The following is a 6,019-nucleotide window of genomic DNA, read 5'->3' on the forward strand; positions in this document are numbered from 1 at the left end:
GCAGAGGCGGCGCCGGGGCTGCCCCGTCCGGAAGGGTTTTCCACGAGTTCTGGGTGGGCAGCAATCGTGGGAGAGCCAAAACGGGGCTTTTCCCGCAGGTCCCCGCGCCGGGCTGGGCCGCTCGGCGCCGGCGCAGCCACGCGGTCGCCAGCCCCCTGGCTCGGGAAAACCGCCCGGCACCGGGGCAGGATGCGGCCCAGGGCGGGCGGCTCTCTCGGAGCAGGAGCGTCGGGACGCGTCGCACCCCGGCACGGCGCAGCGCCTGCCCGCGCCTCCGGAGTCGGCACCGCCACGCGCGGCTCCGCCGTTTTCCTGACGAATCCTTTTGGCCTTTTAAGGAAAACAAGGGTCTCGGCTCTTTCGGAGAGTTTCTCGTATTTGCATTTGCAGCCGTCTGCTAGTTTTAGGTCCGTGCCCTCTCCCGGCGGAGGGGAAGGGAAGGGAAGGCACCGGCTCAGCCGTGACCGGCGCCGCCAAGGTCAACGGAGGCGAAACCTGCTGAAACCACGCGAGCAAAGCAGCCGGGATGCGAGTCCCTCGCGCGGGAAGGCAGCGGCGACATTACGTGCAGAGCGGCGCTTCAGTCGAGCTAAAAGCCTCTCGGCAAGCCGAGTTCTGCCCTCAAAGGCCTTAGGAAACGTCTCCTCCAAAATGCAAAACAATAATGCAAAACAAATAAGGCGCAGGGCCGACGGGCAGGTACCGAGCCGGATGCGACGGCGCCGCGGCCGGGGCCGGGCCGCTTCCCGGCGGCAGCGGCGCAGCTCGGCGGCGGCTGGGGCCAGGGGGGTCGGCTTCGCCCGGCAGCTTCCCACGCCGCGCCGGGTGCCCCGCGCCGCCGCAGCGCCCAGCGCCCGGTCCGGCGCCCGGGGGACGGCGCGAAACGTGCCAGCGCCTCCCTCGCGCCGCAGCTCCGCAGAAGCCCCGGGGAGAGGTGGTAGCAGGACGGCGGCCAGTTAAACAGTGAATAACGGGGAAGGGCACGAGAAGTAATAACTTCTCCCTCGAGGGACGGGCGGCGGGAAGCGGCGGCGGCGGCGCGGGCTGCGCTGCGCCCCGGGGGAGCCGCTGGCCGCCGGGCTCACGGCCGGGAGCCTGCTCGTCCCGGGCTCTTCTCGCCCTTCCCGGCTCCCAAACCGCTCGGTCCCGCTTGACCATCCTAAAAACGTTTGAACGCTGCTTTATTTCCAAAGCAAGACCTGAGACGGGAAGGTGGCGCGGCGCGAGGGCGCGCGGCAGCGGCGGGACGCTCGTTGCCCGAACCCGCCGGCCGGCGCCGGAGGCGCGGGAAGGTCGCGGTGCGTCTCGCGGGGGGGTCCCGGCCCCCCGCAGCGCCGGGGCTGCGAACGGCCCGAATCCTCCCGCTTTGGCCGAGCGCTCGGACCGCGCTGGAAGCCGGCGCGGGGCCGGTCCCGCTCGGGCGCCGCTCGCCGCCGCGGGAAGTTATGCGTCTCCTCCCGCCGGCGCCGCGCGGGCTCCGCACGGGGGTCATTAATATACCTGTCACAGGACAAGTCGCGGGCGAGATAATATTGATATAGCTGTTAGAGCGCAGGGAGAACAAGGCACGCCGCCGCCGCCGGGCCCGTGCGGCGCTTCCCGCGCCTCCCTGGGGGTTTTCCGACCGATTCCCCGGCGCCGATATCAGCATCTCCCATACCGGGCTGCGCCGGTGCCGCTGCCGCTCCAGCCGCGTTACCTGGCAGAGGAGGGGAAAAACACCGGGAGCCCTTAAAATAACACATGGCTGTTTAAGGATGTGAGATCCGTATTAAATCTTGGGGAAAAAGAGCAATTATGCTGTCAGGGAAGGTGATATAATTTTGGAGAGCGAGTTCCGCAGCTGTAGTTTTTTTCCCCATCGCTTCTCCCCCCGCCGCCGGCGGGATTTAGCGGCCAATTGTCCGTCGGGCTGCGGGAAGGGGCTGGCTGCAGGCTGCACCCGGCAGAGCCCCTGCGAGCGCCGGGCCCCGGCAGCTCCGGCGGGAGGGCCGGGAGAGCGTGCCGGCGGGTCCGGGGCCTCGAGCTCCCTCCACGGAGCCGGGGATTTGCCGGGAGCCGCCCGTGCCCTCCGGCCGCGGAGGCCGGCGGTGGGGTTCGGAGGGTTAATGCTCCCACCCCTCGGGCTGCTGGGGAACATAATTAAGTGCTAACTTGTCATTTTTTTTAATGAAGTACTGGAGCTGGAGATTTATAATTGCTAATGAGCCAGAATAATAATTAGTTGTTTTTTAATGAGGGCGATGAACACTCGGAGGGGGAGAGAGCGCACGTCCCGCTTTGGCCTAATTTTTCTTCGCTGATTGCGTGACGTGTTGGACCACCTGGATCGTCCCCGTCCCCGTCCCCATGCCGGCTCCGCAGCAGGGCCGGGGTTTGAGAAAGCAGGGTGCTCCCGTCATGGCTCAGCCCACAGCAGCACGGCAAGCTCCGCAGCCGCCTTCAATGCAAGCTGGAGCCAGAGCTGGGAAGCAGCGGGAGGACGGTGGAGGGATGCTGGGGGGATGCAGGGGGCATGCCGGGGGGATGCTGGAGGGTTGCTGGGGGGATGCTGGAGGGATGCTGGAGAGATGCTGGGGGGATGCTGGAGGGATGCTGGAGAGATGCTGGGAGGATGCCAGAGAGATGCTGGGGGGATGCTGGGGGGATGCTGGGGGGATGCTGGAGGGATGCTGGAGAGATCCTGGGGGGATGCTGGGGAAATGCCAAGAGGATGCTGGAGGGATGCCAGGGGGGTGCCAGGAGGATGCTGGGGGAAATTTGGGGCTGAATCCTGCATTCTGTGTTGACTTGCTGGCTGGAAGGGGCAGGTGGTGCTGGAGACCCCCCCGGCACGGACGCCACTGGCGAGAGGGAAAAGCCAGCAGGGAGGCTTCATGCCCACGTCCTTTCCACCGAAATACAGAGCGAAGCCGTTCCTGAGGATCTCCGACTTCCCCCTTAGGGGATATTCGCCTGGCGACGCGGGGAGCTGCCGCCGGCTGAGCCGCGTTCCCGGCTCCTGAGCTGCCGGCGGCCTCTCGGGGATGGAGGCTGGATCGGCGTCGCAGGCAGCAGCGCAGAGATTGCCGTGCCGTCTCCGGGAAGCCTGCCGACATCCGCGGGCTGCGCCGACGGTGTCCCGCCGCGGGCCCAGGAGTGCCGGGGGCCGCCGAGTGGCTCTCCCGCGCCCGGAGGGGCGAGCCGGCGCCGCACGCACGCCGAGCGCGGGAGCCACTTCAGCACCGCGCGGACCACGCTGCCTGCCTGGCTCCTGCACCCGGCTCGTGGCGCGAGCATCACCGCGCTGCCCGTCTCGTTCGGGAGACGGGGCAGGAGAAAAACCCAAGCCGCTGCAGACAGGCCCCTTAGGAAAAGGCATGCTGTTATTTCTCAAAGGTAGAATTAAATTTAATTGCCAATTCCTAAGTCGGCACGAGTGAGTGACGGCGAAGCGGTGCGGGTGGTGCCTGCGCCCCGGCCGGCCACGGGAGCGCGGAGCCCTCTGGGTCCTGGCCACTGCCTCCACCCTCCCTCAAATAAACACGAGGCTGGTTTTGTTTATGCTGCTCCGGCTTTTGCTACTTCACCAGAGCTGAAATGTGACCTTTTTAAATATACAGACTGGGATGTGGGAGCTAGGAGTGGTGGGAGCGAGCGAGATGGCAGCAGAAAACGGTGGCAGCAGCTGCACTGACCAGCGTGGGCCCGATGCTGATGCCGATGCTAATGCTGATGCTGATGCCGATGCCGATGCCGATGCCGCAGCAGGGGCAGGTTTGGGGACGAGCTGTGCGCGTGCAGGCAGGAGCGAGGAATCGGGTCTCTGGCCCTCGTTGGCACCTGAAACCCCCCCATCCTGCAGCTCTCCCCCAGGAAGGGGGTTTGTGGGTGCTGGTGGCAGCAGCAGCCGGATGCTGCCTCGGTGGTATGCGGGGGAGCCTGGCCCGAGAGGCAGAGGCGGGCAGCTCGCTGCATAAAAATAACTGTAGCTGCTCCCACGCTTGGTCTCGGGAGCGAGGCCGAGGCCGGGCAGAACAAGCCTCGCTGTGCAATTGCCGCCCTGCGATGTGTGGCAGGCGAGGCCCTGGTAATTGCGCTTCCTTTTCTTCCTTTCTTTCCCTTTTTCCCCCCAGTGAGCTCTAATAATTGGGTGCTGTCGCCCGAGCTCATCCTCGCCCGGCTCTCTGAAAGGAGCTCTGCAATTAGCAAACATCACCCTGCAATAAAGCCTTTAATATCCACTTTCGTGGCTCGCATTGCAATCAGTCAGGCCTGTCCCCACCCTGCACAGCCCGGCATTAGCATGGGCGGCGAGTCGCCCGTGTGCACGGCACACGCGCCCGTGCACGGCGCATGCACCCACGCACGGCACATGCACCGTGTGTGCAACATGCACCCATGCACGGCACACACACCACGCATGGCACGCGCACCATGCACAGCACACGCACCCGTGCATGGCACACACACCACGCACGGCACGCGCACCACGCATGGCACATGCACCCACGCACGGCACATGTGCCCGTGCACACGCCCGCGAGTGGCCTGGCAGACGGCGCAGGGCGTCCCGAGTGGGTCCAGGGCGGCTGCACGGCCGGGCTGTGCAGCACAGCGTGGCCTCGCGGCGGCCCTGGGTCTGCTCCTGACCCACTTCCCAGCGCACGGAAAGTCTCTGCGAGTGCTTCAAAGCCAGCTCCCACCCGGGAGCCCCGCACGGGGCTGGGGTTTCCAGGGTGCGTTATTGCAAACGCCTGCAATAGGATAATTATGGGAGAAATGATAAATGTGTCAATCCTCCAAGAAATAGTTGTGCTCGGAGCGGAGGGGGAGCCCTGCCATTGTTTCGAGTGTGAGTGCGCTACCGTACATATTAATTAACCGGGTAAAAAGCTCCCCAACCCTGTGCTGCCTGCATTATTTATGAACGTCTTGGGGCGGCGGCGACTTATGGGCTCTCCCGCTGCGCTCGCTGGCTCTTATCCCCCCTTGCTGCTCTCCCTCGGAGGTGTCGCGCCGCCCGCGCTCCCGGCCGAGCCCCGTTCCCACGTGGTTTCCGAGCGGTCCCTCCCTCCTGGGCCGCTGCCCGTCCGCCTCCCAGTGCCGCCGAGATGCTGCTGAATGAGGAGATGATTTAAAACCTTGCAGCAAATGGTCAATAGAAAAAAGGATATATATATTTTTAAAAATGCCAGTGAGAGGATGCCCTGGGGAGAGGTAGGGGGACGGGGAGCGGCGGCGGCGGTGGGCGGCAGGGAGAGGGAGGGTGGCCCGGGTGGCCCGGGCGGCCTGACGGCACCGGCGGCCAGGAGAGGCAGGCGGCGGGGAAGAGGAGTTGGACGGCACTTTATAAATCATCTGCTCCCGCTAAAGATGGAGTTTTTAACCTTCCCGGCTTCTGCCTGGGGATTTATTAGCAGTTTCATTTTGTGCAGCGATAACTCATTATCTTTGCAGTGCAGCGGAGCAGGCGGCGGGGCTGCATCCGGCCAGGCGGTGCTGCCTCGGCACCGCCACGTGCTGCCTCTTCAGCAGCGTCACCTCGCCGTCTGTCACCCCGGGCATCCCGCTGTCTGTCACCTCCGGCATCCCCCCATCCATCACCCCCGGCATCCTGCCATCCGTCACCTCTGGCATCCCACCATCCATCGCCCCCAGTATCCCACCATCCGTTGCCCCCGGTATCCCACCATCCGTCACCTCTGGCATCCCACCATCCATTGCCCCCGACATCCCCCCATCCATCGCCCCCGGTATCCCACCATCCGTCACCTCTGGCATCCTGCCATCCATTGCCCCTGGCATCCCACCATCCATTGCCCCCGGTATCCCACCATCCATCACCTTTGGCATCCCACCATCCGTTGACCCTGCCATCCCACCATCCATCGCCTCTGGCATCCCACCGTCCATCGTCCCCAGCATCCCACCATCTATCGCCTCCCGGGCGCTGCCGGCAGTGGCACTGCAGCAGCCGTCCCCTTCCCAGCCGTTGTCCTTATTGCGCTGCTCTTGGCGCCGTGCAGGGCGATGCCAC

General features: G+C 65.2%; 1 long non-coding RNA gene across 1 annotated transcript; it reads left to right on the plus strand.

Moving 5' to 3' along the window:
• Positions 1-2,251: 2,251 nt before the first annotated feature.
• LOC138061615 (uncharacterized) lies at positions 2,252-3,543 on the plus strand. The gene is made up of 2 exons (XR_011135497.1): positions 2,252-2,423; positions 2,906-3,543. It is a non-coding gene; the product is annotated as an uncharacterized lncRNA (long non-coding RNA).
• The last annotated feature ends 2,476 nt before the right edge of the window (positions 3,544-6,019 follow it).

This window comes from Struthio camelus, chromosome 19 (genome assembly GCF_040807025.1).
Source record: "Struthio camelus isolate bStrCam1 chromosome 19, bStrCam1.hap1, whole genome shotgun sequence".
Taxonomy (NCBI): Eukaryota; Metazoa; Chordata; class Aves; order Struthioniformes; family Struthionidae; genus Struthio; species Struthio camelus.